Consider the following 19,896-nt stretch of genomic DNA (forward strand, 5'->3'; position numbering starts at 1 on the left):
ATTTCCCTGATATTATGACAAACAATGCCTTTATCAAGCACAAATGCATGCAGTCTACCATACCTTGCGGAACACTTATAAAGCTTGTTTTTACAATTTCAAAACTGACCTATTTGCAAATGTAGGTCATCGACAGGGGCCTCTTTTGTTTTGATGCTTGGGTCTGTTTTCTTTCCCAGGATGACCATGGTCACAATTAGAGCCTGATTATGACCTTGGTGGAGGAGATTACTCCGTCCCAAACGTGACGGATATCACACCCACTGTATTACAAGTTCCATTGTATCCTATGGAACTTGTAAAACGGCGGATGGGATATCCTTCACTTTTGGGACAGAGTAATCCCCTCCGCCAAGGTTGTAATCAGGCCCTTAGTGTGCTAGGATGACAGGAAAGAGATCACCATCTCCTTCAGTGACAGAGTGTGTCTTCTCAGTATGGACTTAATTTGGTATGACAGGCTTACTAGTCACTGACTAGTTGTGTGGTTGCAGGAGAAGGGCTCTGTGTGCCAGAAGAGAGAAAGGTTCAGCTAGAGCTAACATTAGTTAGATTATTAGCAGGGCAAGAAGTGGCTTAGGCACTAAGATCCGCTGGTGATTCCTCTTGGAAGTGTCCATGCCTCAAAAGATGGGCCAAGGCATTTGCGACACAACAGCTCAATGCATAAGTACTAGGCTACCTTCAGCTACTGTCAAACATTTCTGCTGGGGCCCTCTTGGTCTCAAGGCATTTCTGCAGCCAGTGGCAGACACATAAATGGAGGAGTGTCACTTAGAAGCAGAGTGCCATTGAACTGGTAAGTGAGCAATGCACTGGTGCTACCACTATAGGGACAGCTATATGGATGAGTGAAATAGGGCTATGGAAGGACCTCAATATCTGCCTTGAGGGAGTATGACTCCCCCAAACCTTGCAAAGCACCAGGTCTCAAGCCATACTTTATCCTACAACAAACACAGACGTGACCGTAGCAACAGAACTGTGAAGGACAAAGGGGCTTCAATCCTTCACAGTGATTCATTTCAGTAATTGCCTCACTGCTATACTAACTGAAACCTAGGGAGTGAGAGTTTGAATTACAGGATGCATTAGGGAGTTAGGGGTACTCCCATTCTAAAGTAAGGCGAAGATCAGATACCTCACCCTGGAGACTGAGACCCACTTGATCCAGTGGTGAATGTGAAGGTAGACTATGTACTTCACATTTTCTAAGGCATGGCCAACCAGAAGGTAGAATAGTACTGCTGCTGTACATACATGAACTGAGATTTATTATGTCCCTAAACTGGGCTACTACTGTATCAGAGTTCCCAGGTTTTTGGCACGAAAGCTACAGTGTTGTACATAGTTTATCACTAATATATGGAGGGCTCCCAGATACAAAGATCCAGGTATGAGTCTTGATATGTAGATGAATAAGTTATTATATGCTGTAATGGTTAAGATTATCTCTCTCTCACTCTCTGCTCCCTCTCTCATCCTTTCTCTCATGTTGTCTTTCAGGAAAACATTTCAGGATGTTAGCACCAAAGGTGGCTGATGGAGGCTAGCGTGCAGGGGTGATGAAAAACAGCAAGTGTGAGTCATTGTTGGGTCTGTCCATGTGAAGAGGGAGGGTAATAGATTTTAAAGCTGGAGGAGGTCCTGCCTCAGGTGAGTGGGGAAAAGGCAGTTTACCAGTTGGAGGAGACAGTTGGACTGCTCTGACAACTAGCAGAAGTGGCTTCACTGGTGAGAAATTCTTGCTTCTGTGCAAAAACTCTGCCGGGGCAAGATGAAGGTAAAATAGAGGTATGTGTCAGCCTGATCGTCAATCTCTGCTACTAACATTTTAATCCACTACAGGTTTGCAGCTTACAACTATATTATTGTGCTTTGGAACTCTATTAGCTTAGTGAAACATTTGCAGTGACTGCAATCTTATAAATCTACTTAAAATTCAATTTTCCTGCCTAAGGTTTAACCATGGAGTACGCCACAATGTTGAGACTGTTTTACGTTTTCTATCTTGATTCTGCTCTGGTACAAATGCATTACTGAGAATGATTTCAGATCTCTCCAGTGTCTCGGAGAAGGGCTGTGTGAATTGGCCATGTGCTGCTACAGCTCCTGTGAAGGTTTAATAGACACCACCGGGCACTGAATAAATTCCTCTCTTATTCGAGCTTACCACTGAAGTAAATGGACCACTCACAGAAGGGGTAGCCTACTTCTGGAAGGCTGTGGACATCTAATACAATAATCATCAAAAAGGACTAAGGGTAATGGTTTCACAGTCAACTTTTCAACTGTAAATCCACTGCCCTATTAAGATGTCAGCGGGAGCATAGATGAAAGACAGCTGACGATGTGCTGTCACCACCAAGAAACTTCATCTGTGTCGACAGCGCCATAGGGAAAAATGGGTGATGGCAGGATGATAACCGCTTTTACTGCTGAGCCATTCACAATCTGCATTTCAGCCAATGGAACTGTGGCAGCTGAAATGCCACACCTGAGTTGGCGGATTGGGAGTTATATAACTATGAAACTCACCTTTTTAACTCTTTCCACATTTCCTGCTGCCATGAACCCACTGCTACCTTTCCTGTCATTGCTCCTGGGCCATATCTAAGATGGAAACACCCTGTCATTGCCAGAATAGAAGGTAAGTCACAGGTATTCCTGTTATCCTCAGAGTTGTAGCCTCACAGTAGTACTGGTTTTGTGCATGGGTCAATAATTTGTGCCAACACCACCATAATGCTCTGAAATGCTTAAGTGTGTAATGTTGTAGTTACAAAATGTATCAGAACAGACTCGAGATATAAGTAGCACCCACCAATATGGGACAAACTGCCTTCATGGCATTGGACACCTACACAAAAGTCTGAACAATCACAAATAAAAATGTTTCCTCACAGTTGTGTGCAATATTGTCCCCAAAATATTGATAGAATCAACTGAAACAATGTACCCAATCAAAACAAAAGAATCCCATGTTAATGTAGCAATTAACACTACAACATGCTACAGGTGGGTGTACACAGAATATACTACTAATTTCACTGGTAAACTACAAACATGGTAGAGATGTATGAGTGTCACATGTCCCCTTGGTGTGTGCAATATGCCACAAGTTCTCAATTAAGATTCCATTTAATTGTAAAGTGCCAGATGCATATGTGCATACCATTGACACATCATGTCAAAATAAACACACATGTATTTTGCAGTCAAAAAACAGAAATCCTCCTTAGGGAAACAGACAGTTTGAGTGGGAGGGTATTTGGGTTGGGAGGAAGTGAACGTGGCTCTGACAGTTGTACATTTGTCTATTCAAAGTATAGGTGTCTGAGGATCTAGTGTATGTGCTGTATATTTTGATTTGTGCCTCTTATTGATTGTTTGTTGGGTGGGTGAGGGTGGGTGTTTGGGTTTAGTGAATGTGTGTATAAATGTGTGTGTTGTGGTGTCTGTTACTGTGGTGTCTACGGGTGTGTGGTGGTGGGTGCCCTGACTGGGGCAGTGCCTGCGGTGTGTGTGGATGTTTGTATCATGGTGGGTACACTGATTGAGGGTGTGCTGGTGGTGTCTGTGGGTGTTCCTGAAGTGGTGGGTGTGCTGACTGGTGGTGTGTCTGTGGTGTGTGTGGGTGCTTGTATGGTGCTGTGTGCACTGATTGTGGTTGTGCTGGTGGTGTCTGTAGATGTTGCTGTAGTGGTTGGTGTGCAGACTGGGGGTGTATTGGAAGTGTGTGGGGGGTATGGGTGTAGTGGTGGGTGTTGTGTCTGTGTGTATGCTGGTGGCAGTGATGGGGTGTCTGGTTCCTAGGTGTGTGTGTCTGTGTTTCTGTTTTTTGCTGTGTCAGTGTGACAATGTGCTGTTTGTGGATATTGAAGTGGGTGTGTGCATATGTTTGCTTGTGCTGTGGATAGGGCTGGGTTGAGGGATTTGGGCTAGGAAAGGGGTGGGAGTGTGGGCACGATGTTGGGGTGGGTGGGAGAATGCAGTCATTGAGGAGGCCACAGCTTGGATGACCACTGTAGGCCAGACAGGGCAACTTCAAAGCCATTCAGGAAAGTCAGCATCTGGGCATTCGGGCCAGCCAGCCCCTGGATGGCATTCAGAAGTGCGGTCTGGCCTACAACAATTGTCTGTAAAAAGCCTCCTGACTGAGCGCAGGCTAGGACACCGGGGCAGGGCCAGAGGTGCTGCAGCAAAGGTGATGGCACCCATTAAGGGAGGCGGCTACGGCCAACTGGGGATGAGGAAAAAGGAGGGTGGAAATTAGAATGGGGAGGGGATAGACAAACACACAGGTGTAACAGTCGCTTCAGGGTCCACTCCCACAAGGGACTGGCGTTCATTGGAGGCCTCCAAGGAAAATGTTGACTCACTTGTGGCCTCCTGGCCAGTCCCCTCATCCTCCGAGCCACTTTGTCCCTCGTGTCGGTGGTGTTCACACCTGATCCCCAGTGGCCAGCTTCATCCCCACCAATGTGGCTGCTGTCACTTTCGCCTTGTCCAGTTGATGCTGAAAACACAAATACAAATGTTTTAGAGTATCTGTGAGGACACAATTGGACATCAATGTACATCACACAACATTTGCACTACGTTCAGTAATCCTCCATCCCAGCTCCCATATCACATATGCCTTTGTCACTTATACACTTGTAGTTTATTCCATGGCAAAGGGTTCCAACTGCATGAGTAAACATGTAGGCATCGAGACATCTCTGAACTAATGCAGTACATAGCTAAAATTGATTCACATTTCCCAAAGGGCAAGGTGTTGGGATGGAAATTGACAGCTCAAGACGGGACAGTACAACATTTATGTGATGTAACCTTCCATATGTAAATTTCTCTTTCAGTATCACATTTCTCTCCATCATCAATTTCTCTTCTGGACAGAACTAAGGACACCAAAATGTTGTCTGTGGGATGTACTGCTTTCTCACCAATGAGGACATATTTCTGTCTGTTGCAATCAATATAGTTTGGATGACAAATTCATGTTAGTTATCACAGACTGGCTTACTTGCACATTTGTGAAGGACTAAGGACGACCTGCTACTGTCGACATTAACGTACTAAAAGTTTGCTGCACAAACTGCTTTCAGACATGATTCAGATAAGGAATGATTCCACTGCACACAGAATTCCAATACATTTGTTGCAGATGCATATTCTCATATTGTCATAGCACCAACTAAACCAATGTCAACTCTGGTATATCAGCTGCATTTTAGTCATCAGTAATAAGGCCTACATGATCTAAAAAAAATGGGTGACATACCATCCCACTTGACCCATTCATGACATGGGGCATGTTTTGTGCAACTGTCTCCCATGTCATTGAGAAAGTGCTGGAATCCCTTTTTTTGCATGCAGCCATGTGTCTGCCCACAACAGTACTTGCCTTGTAAGGAGGAATCTTTGGGGACCTTCAGCATAAAGCAATACACCTCACACAGCATCTGAAAATGTCTGATCAACTTACATTTCCAAAAATCCTCATGGGCTTTGTATGTGTGTCAATCTCAATGTTGATGGCATGCAACATAGCTGTAAAGTAAACATGTTAAAACACAGCAATATCTACAGACAATGACTTACCCCCTTGTTGCTGCTGTTTGGCCCTCAACTGCCCATCAAGCTCTGGGTAAGCCACTAAAAAGGATGCAGGTCATTAGGGCGGTCAGGGTGCCCTGCACCCACCTGGATACCTGGGATGACTGCCCGACTTAGTCCTCAGCAGACCTCCACGTCGTACCACGCAGGCCCTTCCACGTCTTCCTACAGTACAGGCTGTGCCGCTGTGGACCCCCAGGTGCAACACCTTCTTTGATCTGGATGACAGGAAAGAACAAGAAAATAAATTTGGATATTTCTATTTGCAGTACTGCTGTGACATTACATTTTGAATATTCCCACATACATTCAACAAACAGTAATTACAAAATATTAAAAGTAGCAAGGAAATACTGATTTGAGGTGATCTCATGAGCACCATCAATATGTGGTAGCTCTTCATGTTACCTAATCAGGCCTAAACATCATCTTTGAAGAAGCTATGTAACATATCCTATTGTGAGAGCCACTCCTGATTACTCACAATCATTGTGCGCTACTTCTGACCAAACCACCTGTACAATCCTTGCACTTGATCTCACACACAGCTACAATGGCTTCCTGTCTAAACTCCCATGAGTCAGAACCTATGGTCTACATCACATACAGTGGCTAAGAGAAAAATAGAAGGGCTGCTATGTATCAGTGAGAGCAAGGATTTGTGGGATGTCAGAACAAGTGTGTGTTGGAATGAGACAGACTGGAATGGATGATAGGGAGCCAGTGTGTCATCTGAATTTGCTGCACCTAAACCAAATTTACCTATATGTGGCTCCATGGCAGGTTTAAACAATACAGAGCAGCCAAATGCACATTATGTGCTGGAATCCCACTAGACAGTACAGCATCAGGCAACTACAGACCCTATACATTTTCCCCTCAACATCACTATCATTTCAACATTGGCTGTATGTTGTCAGTCATACTAATGGTACACTGTATACTGCCCACTGGTAGTCAGTGGCCTGCAGTTTGTGTGATGAAACAGGATTTGTGTTTACAGCTTCTTCTTTCGGGTGACTTAAAACTGCCATGCACAGACATTTCAGACAGAGGTAAAAAACAGTCTGTCCCTGACACATCATTCTGTCAGCTCAAATCACAACACATTCCCCTTTAACAAAAGGGAACAAAGTGGACTGTGAATCAAAAAGGAAGAGTTTATTCAGTCAGACATTCCCAAATCAGACATGTACCTGTTCCTGTGGGGTCCCATAGAGCTAGCTGTACAGGTACAGGACCGCCCTGGCAAGAAACTCAACCTCCTCCGTGCTGAACGCAGGGACCTTGTCAGCTGCTTTGCCCAGTATTCCGGTTTCCAGGTAACAGAAGCAAAAAATCGAGAAGGTCTTATTGGCTGCAGTGTTAGGAGGCAAGGGAGGTTTTTTCTCAATGCAGCATACAAGTACACAGCAGACGTGATCGGTGACAGAGACAGACACAGCCATTGGCTTTTGCGCATAGCCGTTACACACGTTAGCCTATGGCAAGGACTGTTGTGGAGGGTACCACATGCTACCCGTTCAACTTCTGCCGACAGCCATCTGGTAGCCAATGTGATGATGGCAAGGTCAGGCACCTGCAGTTTTAGGTTGTGAAACTGAGCATTTTTCAATTGTTAGTGCAGCATCAGCAGTCAAAATGGAGGCTAGTGCATTTCTAAATGTCAGATCTGAACAACACTGTACTTGTCAAGATATGACACAATAAAATGTGAACTGTGATTAGTGCTGTGGGGGAAGTACTACCTCTGTTGGAGGTATTTAAAAAAAAAATATGTGCAAATAATAAATTTCAAAGGTATTATTTGCACTTAATGAAAAAAAAGAATTGGAAATAATTTTTGAGGACCAGAAATGTGATGTTAATGTGTGTATATGTATTACCCAATTATGTTTCTACTATTGCCAAGAATTCAGATGTGTGTTGACATTAAAAGTATGGTGTGATCATTTCAGCTGATACTTTCATTTCCATACATGAACAGATGTCTGAACTCAGCCATTGGTAGAGGTGATGGTCTGCGGTGTTTCGTCCCTTTCCAGGCCTTGCCACCATGAAGGAAAGGGATGTCATCAAGAAATTTTGACTAAATAGGCAAACTGTTCTGGATTTGTGTCAGCAATTGGAACCTGATCTCCTGCCTCACAATATGAACCCAACAGCCATAACACCAATATTGAACCTAATGGCAGCACTGCATTTTGTTGCCACTGGCACTTTTCAATACACTGTGGCAGTACCTGAGGGCATTTCCCAGCTAAATTCAATGAAGTTCTACAGGAAGTCCTTGCTTCCTAGATGAAACATATCAACAGCTACATCCAGTTCCCACGTCCACAGGATTTAGCCACTGTGAGGGGAGAATTGTATACTTTGGGTGGACCACCACATGTGGTTGGAGCAATAGATGGCATGCATATTGCATGCGTGCCACCACATGCAAGTGAACAGGTCTACCACAATCAGAATAACTTACATTCCATCAATGTGCAAGTTTTCTGCTTCCCAGACTTATACATCTGAAGTGTGTGTGCCCGATTTCCCTGGGTCAAAACATGATTCATTCGTACTACAGAAAAGCAACATACCCATGCAGCTGTCACAAACTTGGACCGGAGACGGCCTTGCTTGTTGGTAAGTACAATATGACTTTATGATATTTTGCCTGAGTCCTAGTTTAGGAAGCGACAATGGCTTGAAATGTGAGACATCTGTTGATGTGTTGCTTCCATGTAGGAGACTCAGTCTATCCTAACCGACTGTTGTATTGGCCCCAGTGAGGCCTGCAGAAGAACACCAAGGCCATTGGAGAGTGCTTTCAGGCTCCTGAAGGCATGAATTAGGTGCCTGGACAAGAATGGCATAGCCTTCCTCTGCTCACCCGATAAAGTGTGCCAAATCATGGTTGCCTACTGTATTTTCCATAACATCGCCTTGTAATTGCAGAGGAAGGCACCACGATAAGCCCCAGTGAGGATTTTGAAATGCCCAATGAAGATGACAGTGGTGAAGAAGGAGTTGACTTATTTCAAGATATGATTGACCACTTCTTCACCTGAGTGTGTCAGAAGATTACCCATTAAATCAAACTTCCACAGGAGCAGATGCCTTTTACTCAAATCCCTCCAACAGATGTGTGCTCAGACTTTACTGATTATCTGAACCCTGCATCCGCTAGGGGGGAAGGGGAATGGGAATAGAAAAAGAGAGACCGCCTCCAGATCCAGTTCCAACCTGTGTTTCCCACTTGAAGATTCATTGTGTGGTTCTGTAACCTGCACCTTTCTTCGTCTTGGGATTTCTTTAAAGGAAGGACCTGCAGTCGGGTGATAAGAGCACAGTACATTCCTACTGCACATTCAACTTTTCAGCCATTCACATTCACCCAAGTCTTGAAATCATACAAAAGGATTCCTTACTGCAGTTGCTTGAAGTTCTGTTAAGCCAAAACAAATTCTCCTCAGAAAGCCAGTTGTTGGAAGAAGGCAGAAATTCAGCATCTCCAGAAGGGAAAAAGTAGCTGGTGTGCACACTGTAACAAGAAAAAGAATGAATCACTCAAAACTGGAAGAATTCTCTATGAAACGAAGCGCCTCAGGAACGTTGCTCATTCTTCTCAGGATGACGGTGGAAGTGCACAACTCCCAGAGAGAAACAGCTGGAGAGAAGCTTCAGCACGGGACTACGGTATAAACATTAGAGCGCTGACCTCACAAAGAGTTACGGCCACCACCTTGAGTGGCCGTTAAACCTGAAGAAGCTAGTTCTAAGAACAGCCTCCACAAGAGCCACTGGGAGTGAGGACGCCGTTGCAACCAACGTGGGTTCAAGGAAAAGGGCAACCATTTTAGCTGAGGGAAGAACTTAACAACACTGGCCATAGGTTTCCTGACAGTACCGCTCTCCAAAGAACTCTCTCAACCAGGTGGTTTGTTGGGGAAAGTGTTGTGAAATTGCTTTTTCAGCCTTGGAGCATGCACATTTTGGAAGGCTTCCCAGGACCTTTTTTTTGGGCCAAAACCTTTCCAATCAATGAGGTAATATAAGGTTCCTTTTTTAAACTTTGAGTCTAAAATTTTAGTCACTTCATATTCTAAATGCAAATCTACTTGAATAAGATCTGGAGGGGTGGTTGTTGACTGTTACTGGATTTACAATTTTATTTATTTGAAAGGGTCCTACATATCTAGGCTAGAATAGTTTTGTTCCCTCTTAAATGTAAATGTTGAGTGGATAGCCAGACCTTCTCACCCTTGCAATAACCAGGATTGTCTCTTCTCTTTTTGTCAGCATGCCTCTTGTAAGAGTCCTTGGACTTGGACAAATGTTCTCTAGCGGATTGGTAAGTCTTGTATTTTCTTACTAAACTCATTAGCAACTGGGACCGAGCCACCTGATCTTCCTAAGATAATCTTTGGGTGTCTACCAGAGTTCAAATAGAAAGGAGAATAAACTGTGGAGGCATGAATAGCATTGCTGTACACACATTCTGTTGTCCAAATTAAATCTGGCCAATCATAATCTTGGTCCAGAAGAGATAAGCGTAGGTACTGCTCTATCTCCTGGATAACTCTTTCTGTCTGTCCATCCATTTCCGGATGATAACTAGTAGAATAACGTGAATCTATTCCAAGTTGTTTCATAATGGCCCTCCAGAATTGGGGAACAAATTGGGGACCTCGATCTGAGATTACAACCACCGGAATGTCATGAGCTCTCACTATGTGCTGTGAAAATAACTCTGCTAACTGAGAGGCTCTAGGAACCTTCTTCAGAGGGATGAAATGACTCATTTTAGAAAAGGTGTCCACAAAACCTAGGATTGTGTCAAAACCTCTACTTGAAGCTAAATCTACAATCAAATCCATAGTTATTGTGTGCCAGGGATATGGTGCAATGGGAAGAGGCTGAAGCTCACCAAGTGCTGGAAAGCGGCCGGCGCATTACATAGCCCATAAGGCATCACTTTGTACCCGTATAGACCAAACCAGGTGCGGAATGTCGTTTTCCATTCGTCTCCCTTAGCAACTCGATTTAAATGGTACACTCTGCAAAGATCTAGTTTTGTGTAGATTTTTACATCTTTTACCTGATCTAGCAGTACTGAAATCAAGGGCAGGGATATCGATTCTTCACCGTAACTTGATTTAACTCTCTATAATCGATACAGGTTCTTAACTTGTCATTCTTTTTCTTTGGGAAGAAAAAAGGGGGGAAGAGACTGGGGATTGCGAAGGATGCATAAAACCGTTTGCCAAATATTTCCCAAATATTCTTTTAGGAACTTGTTCTCCTTTTCAGTAAGGGCGTAGATTCTACTGCAAGGTAGATTCGCACCTGGCTCAAGTTCGATCCTGCAATCATAAGTTCTGTGGGGATGTAGCTTCTCTGCCTCTGCTTGGTCAAACACTGCAGACAATTCTTTGTATTCTGGGATTAAGGACCTTTTCCAGAGCACAAACCACATTGGATTTAGTAGCTAAAACTTGAGCAGGAGATGGTGCACTACTTATCTCTTGAGGACCATAACAATGCTTCCGACAGTAGATTGAATTCAAGTGGACAGTCCTCTTTTCCCAATTAATTTCAGGGTTGTGTTCTGTGAGCCACAGTGAGCCCAAGACCGGCATAAATTGAGGAGCATCTACAAGATTGAAAGATATCTTTTCTTTGTGTCTTAGATGATCTTTCAGAACTATAGGTTCAGTTTCACCTGTGATAGGGCCTGAAAACAGGTTTGTTCCATCCACCGCACAAATTGTATCTCCATTGTGTAACCTCCAATGTCAGAACAACTTTTGACATAGAGAACATATCAGTCTGCTATGGTAATTTGTTTGGAATGGTCAGTGCAGGAAAGTCCAAGACTAATGTTAGTGGATCAGAGTTTCCCTACATTGAACACTGTGGTCATTGACAGAGATTAACTGTGCTGGTGGTCTCTCATAACTTGTCATTTGAGTTAGATTTAATATGTGATCAAATCAATTTTCTCTTGTTATTCTGTTTTAGGGTCCTTCGTCATGTCACCTTAATTTAGACATTTCAAAATTGTGACATTTGCAGTGATGTGTTGCTGTTTGAAAGTACAAAGTAAACATGTGTTGATCCTGGGATAGACACCCACTTGGGATGGACAAATATTTTTTTTTTGTTAGCATACCACTGAATGGTGAATGTGTCATTGTACCAGATACTGCCACAGTGTTCTGTAATGGTCATGTGGTCTCAAATGTTATTACTGTCTTGATGTGTCTACATGGGCTTTATTGAGAATTCCTATTGTGAGGGCAGGATGTATGGCTCCAACGGGGTCCATGCATCAGTTGTAGTTTGCCTATTTAATTTCATCCCTTTGCATATTACTTTCCTCCATGGTGTGAAGGTTGTGGAGCGTATAGCCCTGAATGGCACAGACTATTGCAGTTATTGAAACCCAGATTTCATTTCTTCAAGGACTTGTTGCCAGCATATGTAAGTTCCAAATGCAATCTGATTTGAGTTTGTTTTCTTTGAATAAATAGGATAACATTTTACATTTTGTCATTTCTACATTTTTTTGTGAAATTAATGTTCAAAAGATTTGACATCATGATGGTGGAAGACAGACAAGACAAATGAAAGGCCACAGAGTCTTGTAGTCTGTGCCCATACCATTTATTAGCATGACACAAAAAAACAGAAAGGCGAATCAAAAAAGATTAAAGGAACAAAAAAAGTGTATAGTCTATCATTGTGTATAGAAATATGCTAGTAGAGCCAAAAGCAATTTGGAGCCAAATGTCCAAAATAAAACTGTCCTCAGAAAAGCTAAAGGTGTCCATGAAATAGTCCACAGAGTGAATGGTAGAAACACACTGGAGGTAATTAGAATCTTCTTCGATGTAGTGATGTTGGCCTTGCCCTTGCCATCCTCTCCTGCTGGTGTAAAAGACCATCACCTCCGTGGAAGAATGGAAGGGGCACAGGTGCAGGTACTGTGGTGGGAGGAACAGGCTCCTCATGTGGCAGGGCCCTTCTCTAGGACATGGGGATAAGAGAGTCCTAGGCAACCTAAGTGTCTGATACTGTTATTATCCTGGCTGGCTAAGAGCCCTATATACTTCTATGTGCAAAGATAAAAGTACTCCTTCATCTCTTAGTTGTCCTTGTGGTTGTGAAGTTAACATTTACTTTAGGAGGTGTCTGGGTGCTCGGGTTGTAATACGAAGCAGCACAATTCTTATTTCACACTTAATGATGTAAATATTCATTGAGTAGTACATTTCTGACACATACACTTAGGAAATCAGAGAAGTAAAATAAGGTTACAATTTGAAAACCTGTATTTTATGGCTAAAATGACAATGTCATTAATCAGAACAAAATTATTCTGAAATATTAGTCTCTAAGGGGTCTCTGTTCTTATATTTTTTGCTAAGTGCTCCAGTCTTCCCAGTAACTGTTGTGTGTACGTTTTTAGCAGGGGCGTATCTTGATGGGGGGGATTGTAGGGTGAAACACCCTCGGTACCCCAATATTTATTGTTAATCAGGTAGCATGCCATAGTAGGCAGTGATCTAAAGCGTCTTTGAGCAGGGTGATCTGGTCCGTCATTCTTTCAGCCAATCCATCAATCAGTCTGCATCTCTGAATTTACCCATGCCGTTAAAAGGTGTGGGGCCTGCCTGGTAGGGCTTGATTTGGGGAGGGGGTGATGAGGAGGGAAGCTGCTGCTCCGTTAATGTTTTGAATGTTGACTGTGAGTGTTTGTGTATGTGTGCATGCCTAAGTTTACCAGTGTGGGCATCAATGTGAATATATGTGTGTGTGTTCAATTGAGTATCTACACGGGGCTTCCCACATACAATTGTGTGTCCACATAAATATGCATAAATGCAGAGGAATTTGTGTTTAACCTTATGCTTACAGGTTCGAAGCACAGTGAATCTACTCAGACTTTCATCCTTCGTAGGTCGATAAAATCAATACCATTGATCCAGGTAACAGTAAACCTGTTGTTCAGTGACAATATACTTTAAGGGGTGAACTTTCGCATTCACAAATATACATGTTATGTGTTCTAAGTGTGTGTTCTAGGGTGGCAAGCCAACAATAAGGAAAGCCAAGGAAATGGTTAGGCTTGTCTCTAGTAGCCCGTGCTCCAGCCGTTAAAATGTTAGAGCTATCACTCATGCAGCGGGCATTATATAATAAAATGATAGAGTTCATTGAAAAAAGTGTGTTTTTTTTTTTTATATGCGAAATCGTTTCACCTTAGTGCCTCCGATTATATCCCAGTGTTGAGAAGCATTTATTAAAAGCAGCGCTGTCTGGTACTGAGGACTGGCACTTTTTTATTTTGAGTGGGAGACTACCTGCACTTCTTAAGAAAAACAAAATTCTTTTAATTGGTGAGTAACGTCCGGCACGTCTCATAAACAAGCAGGTACTCAGCTGAAGAGTACCTCTAGTTCTATTTTTCCATTTTAACCACAGATTAAAAGTAATAGTTTTTAAGCAAGAACTTAGAAACATTTATTACTTTCGGATGGCAATAGGATTACCAAACTAAGATGCATGAAAAATGTCATAAGACCCATATATGGGGCCTAGATTCTTATTATAGAAGAAGCAACGTTATACTCTATTAAATAAAACACAAGAGATGTTTTAAAGCACACATATTCTTAGATATTTCAACGTGTTCACTTATATAATAATTTTAAAAAGGCACCGTAAAATAAAATATTTGCCTATGATCACACAACTTTATTAAGCGGAGAAGCCAACATTGATCCCAGGGTTTCTGGCTTTACATTGGGCAATTCAGTCAATAGACACATATATCTGTCTCTCTTTCATGTTACATCAAATAATGATGCTTTGTCTTTAAATTGAAGCGCAAGAGGATATGTCTGGGCAGAAGTCGCATGAACGTTCGGCTGTTCTGGGCTTGAAGGTCCAAGAGAAACTTAAGCTGAGTAGAGTTAGGCTTTGGGCTCCAACCTCAAGTATCTCACCCAACTCTTGTATGTCTGTGTGAATATGTGTGTTACTGTGCACAAGAATATGTGTCTGTATGTGTGAGTATGAGTATCTGTGTGCGTCACTGTTAAACTTGGCATCCATGGCGTGGTCTCCCCTAACTTTTTGCCTCTGTGCCCAGGTTGTTGGTGTGTGCTGGACTCTGTTTTTGCTGTCTTTGATACTCTGGGCACTTTACCACTGCTATCCAGTGCTATAGTGCAAGTACTCCTTTGTAAAATATATGTGTAATTGGCTTTCCATGATTGGCATATTTGATTTACTAGTAAGTCCCTAGTACAGTGCACTAGAGGAGCCCAGGGCCTGTAATTCAAATGCTACTAGTGGGCTGCAGCACTGGTTCTGCCACCCACATAAGTAGCCCCGTAAACATGACTCAGACCTGCCGCTGCAGTGTCTGTGTGTGCAGTTTTGAACTGCCAATTCGGCTTGGCAAGTGTACCCACTTGCCAGGCCTAGACCGTCCCTTTTTATACATGTAAGGCACCCCTAAGGTAGGCCCTAGGCAGCCCCATGGGCAGGGTGCAGTGTATGTATAAGGTGGGACATGTACTTTTTGTTTTATATGTCCTAACAGTGAAATACTGCCAAATTCGTTTTTCACTGTTGTAAGGCCTATGTCTCTCATAGGTTTACATGGGGACAGCCTCTAAATATTATTTAAGTCAGATTCCTTTTGGAAGCAGATAGAAATCTGAAGATTAGGGTCTCTGAGCTCACAATTTAAAAATACATCTTTTAGTAAAGTTTGTTTTTAGATTGTGTGTTTGAAAATGGCACTTTTAGAAAGTAGGCATTTCTTTGCTTATACCATTCTGTGACTCTGCCTGTTTGTGGATTCCCTGTCTGGGTCAGTTTGACAGTTGGGCTGTTTGCACCTCTCTCTAGACAGTGACACAAAGGGAGCTGGGGTGTAGCCTGCATATCCTGATGAGCCATCTGTGCTGACAGGGAGGGGAGGAGTGGTCACTTACACCTGAAAGGGCTATGCCTGCCCTCACACAATGCAGGCTCCAACCCTCTGGTGTGTGTCTGGGACCTGGCCTGGGCAAGGCAGTATCCTGAAAACAACAGAAACTTCTCTTTGAAGTAGGACTACTTCAGAGGCAGAAAGGGGTATAAGAAGAGCACCCAAACCCCCTGAAAATCAGATTACTTCTGGAACCAAGAGGAACCTCTGTCAAGGAGAAGAGGTGGAAGATGGGGTAGGAGTACTGCCCCTTTTACTGTGACTGTGTTTTGCTGGGTTGTCCTGCAGTAGCTGCTTCTACCTGAAAGAGGACAAAGGCTGAGTTCCCACTGGTGAAGAATCTCCAAGGGCTTGAGCTGGGCTTGCCTCCTGTTGTTAAAGTCACAGGGATAACAAAGAATTCTCTCTGCCACAACTTGGGCTTTCTGCTAGGAGTCCTGTCTGCCAAGTGGTGCCATAACCTGTCTCTGGGCCCTTGAAAGGTGCAGCTGGTGGAAAAGGACAGAAATCCACACAAAGACTGCCGTGCGGGGAAACTTTTGATGCACCACCAGTTTCGCGGCTACTAAATGACACGCCGCCGGCCTCGTAGCTAAAGTCAACACTCCACCTGCATCGCGGCTGGGAGATTGACGCAATGCGGCAGGATAAACGACGCGCAACACCCGCAGCGGCTGCTGTTAGGAACACAAGCCCCCACAGTGTGGGATTTCTTGACACTGTGCGACCGGATTTCAATGCAACATCGCTGGGGATGGAAAATCAATGCAAAGCCTGCTTGGACCCTAGGTGCCCATCCGGGATCGACGCATCGCTCTCTTGCGGGAGAGAAGAAACGATGCACACCGATCCGACCAGAAGAGGAATGACGCACGGTCTCGCTTGCGAGTGAGAAATTGACACATCGCTGGCCTTTTTCGACTTACACTTGCCCGTGCAGCTTTAGTCTGATGCTACCCAGGTACTTTTGTGCAATGACAGTGTTTTCACTGTTTTCTAAGGATTAAGACTCTTATACTTTTTAAAATTCATAACTTGACTTGTGTATGTCAGATTTTTATTGTTTTGGTCTTGTTTTGCCTAGATCAATATTATTTATTTTTCTAAACTTGTCTTGTGTCATGTTGTAGTGTTTTTACTGAGTTACTCTGTGTTTTGGTACAAATACTTTACCAATTGCTTCTGAAGGTAAGCCTGCCTGCTCGTGCCAAGCAACCAAGAGGGTGAGCGGGGATTAGCTGAGGCAAAGGCAGAAAGGGGTATGAGAAGGGCATCCAAAACCCCTGACAATTAGATTACTTCTGGAACCAAGAGGAACGTCTGCCAAGGAGAAGAGCTGGAAGCTGGAGGAGGAGTAGTGCACCGTTGCCTGTGACTGTGCTTTGCTGACTTAGCCTGCAGTAGCTACTTCTACCTGAGAGAGGACAAAGACTGACTTTTGTGTGACTTCCCACTGCTGAAGAATCTCCAAGGTCTTGATCTGGGCTTGCCTCCTGTTGTGGAAGTCTCAGGGACAACAAAGACTTCTCTCTGTCAGCACTTGGGCTTACTGCTGAGAGCCCTGCCTGCCAAGTGGTGCCCTAACCTGTCTCTGGCCCCTTGAAAGGTGCAGCTGGTGGAAAAGGACAGAAATCCACGCAAAGACCGCCAGGCGGGGAAACTTTTGATGCACCACCCGCTTCACGGCTGCTAAATCCTGCTCTGCCAGCCGCGTGGTTAGAATCGATGCTCCACCTGCATCGCGGCTGGGAGATCGACACATCGCAGCTGAAGAAACAACACAAAACACCCGCAGAGGCTGCTGTTAACGACACAAGCACCCACACAGCACGGTTTCTTGACACCGTGCGACCAATTTCACTGCAACATTGCTGGGCGTGGAAAATCAATGCAAAGCCTGCCCGGACCAGAGGTGCCTATCCGGGATCGACGCATCGGTCTTTTGCGGGAGAGAAGAAACTACGCACGCCGTTCTGATCGGAGGAGAAACAACGCACGGTCTCACTTGCAAGTGAGAAATCGATGCATCGTTGCCCTTTTTTTCATGCACGATCTCCTGTGCGGCTTTATTTTGACACTACCCAGGTACTTTTGTTCAATAACAGCGTTCTCACTGTTTTCTAAGGATTAAGACTTTTATTCTTTTTAAAATCCATAACTTGACTTGTGTGTGTCGGATTTTTATTGTTTTGGTCTTGTTTTGCTTAGATAAATATTATCTATTTTTCTAAACCTATGTTGTGTAATTTTGTAGTTTTTTTACTGAGTTATTGTGTGTCTTGGTACAAATACTTTACACATTGCTTCTGGAGTTAAGCCTGCCTGCCTGTGCCAAGCTACCAAGGGGGTGAGCGGTGTTTAGCTGAGGGTGATGCTTCTTTACCCAAAGTAGAGTGAGCGTCCTTGCTTGGACAGTGGGTAACCTGACTGTCAACCAAATACCCCATTTCTGACAGTCACAATGTCTGACACATTGGCTAAACTATTCGTTTTTTTAGTAATCAAATGAGTGGCGTTTTCTTGAAGGGTTTTTTTGTTTGTTGGTACGTGCTTGCATGTCCATAATTTCTAGAATAGCAGTAGATGGTAAAAGTCAGGAGACAGTTGACAACACTCCATGTGAGTTACTACTGGATAGTAGCAGTAAGAAATGTGTATATGAGCATCTGTGAGTGCCTGAGTGTGTGTTAGTGTGTGTATGCATGTGTGTCTGGATTGACTGCATTGGCATCAGCAGTGCAATCCAGTTTGCTAGCTGAAAGAAGTGGACTGTTACATGATTTATGGCCTGATTTAGAGTTTTGCGGATGGGGTTACTCCATCACAAACATAACAGATGTCCTGTCTGCCTTGTTACAATGCCATTATATCCTATGGACATTACAGTATGGTAGAATATCTATCACATTTGTAATGGAGTAACCCATCCCACCAAACTCTAAATCAGGACCATAGTGTTCTTAGAATTGGTGTATCTTTAACTATTTTCTAAATATGAGCAGGGATGGACCGTCCTGATGGATATCCTTCCTGATGGATATTGCTCTAGATCCTGAGTGCATTGATGGAGAAGGCATGTTGCTTTGTTTTACTTTTTCTTTTGTATTCTCCAGCCCTGGCTTCATGGGTGCAGAGAGTTACAAGAGGTGGGAGCTTTTGTGGTTCAACAGTCTCACTTTTTAAGTAGAGAGATCTGATACTAAGCTGTCTTGGTTTTCCTGGCAGCATGGTACTTGAAGATGAGGTTGGTATGAAGGGTAAATCTGAGTGACTTGGAATTGGCTGAATGCTGGGGTTTGACTGAAGCATTCCAAATGTGAATTACCAAGTGAAGAGTCAAAGAATGTATGCCACTGCATCTTTGAAGACTTCAGGTGATTAAAAGACAGTGATAATAGTGTAGGTGATTCGATGGTCCAGTGCAGTATGACAGTGATCCAAAAAAGTTCAGGTGATGAGATCCAGAGTAGCAGCTCTGTCTGGGGCTTTGTGGGTTCTGTGCTTACTGTGCCACTAGAACCAAGCTACACCTAGCTGATGATCCCCAATCAGGTTGAAACCAGTCTTAGTTTGCTTGTGTTCTGGTTTAGGCTGGACCTGGCCTCGGCTTGACTGTACCTAATAGACCAGTGTCAAAACTGATTTGCGTCCAAACTGAGGTGGCAATGTGAGCAAAATAGCAATGGGTTTGAATGCTACCCCTTGCAATTGCCAGTGGTTTGACAAATTGCAAGCCTTTCTCCCATCACCTTTTGTTTGTTTGATGAGCTTGCTTCACTGCATCAACAAATGATCGTCGTTCCACCCTCTCACAAGATTCCAACCCTGGATGTGGAAAGGTCATAAACAGGATCGGCTCAGACAAGAGAACAGTGTGCTTTCCTGCTTGCAGATTCATCAAATGTGAATATCAAGTAGAACTGAAAATCTGTCTCAATAACTAGCTTCTCTACAGTGGATAGTGGCAGAAGGATGTGGGCATTAGAGATAAGGTGATATTTTTACTTACTGAGTTTCATTAAGTTTGCCCCAGTAGTTTTAATGTTAATTTTGTAAAGCATGGGAATGCCATATGGTGCCATGACACTGAGGAGACATATGACGTATAATGCTGTGAAAAATTAAGTTACAAAATCAGGCTGAGATTAATTTGTAAAAAGCCAAGTTTTAAGGTCTTTCCTAAAGTGAAGTAAGGTGTTCTCGGTTTTACATATAGTGGAGGGTTGTTCCTTAGCTTAATGGTACAGCTAATAAAATGCCTGCCTCCTCAGTTG

This window comes from Pleurodeles waltl, chromosome 3_1 (genome assembly GCF_031143425.1).
Source record: "Pleurodeles waltl isolate 20211129_DDA chromosome 3_1, aPleWal1.hap1.20221129, whole genome shotgun sequence".
Taxonomy (NCBI): Eukaryota; Metazoa; Chordata; class Amphibia; order Caudata; family Salamandridae; genus Pleurodeles; species Pleurodeles waltl.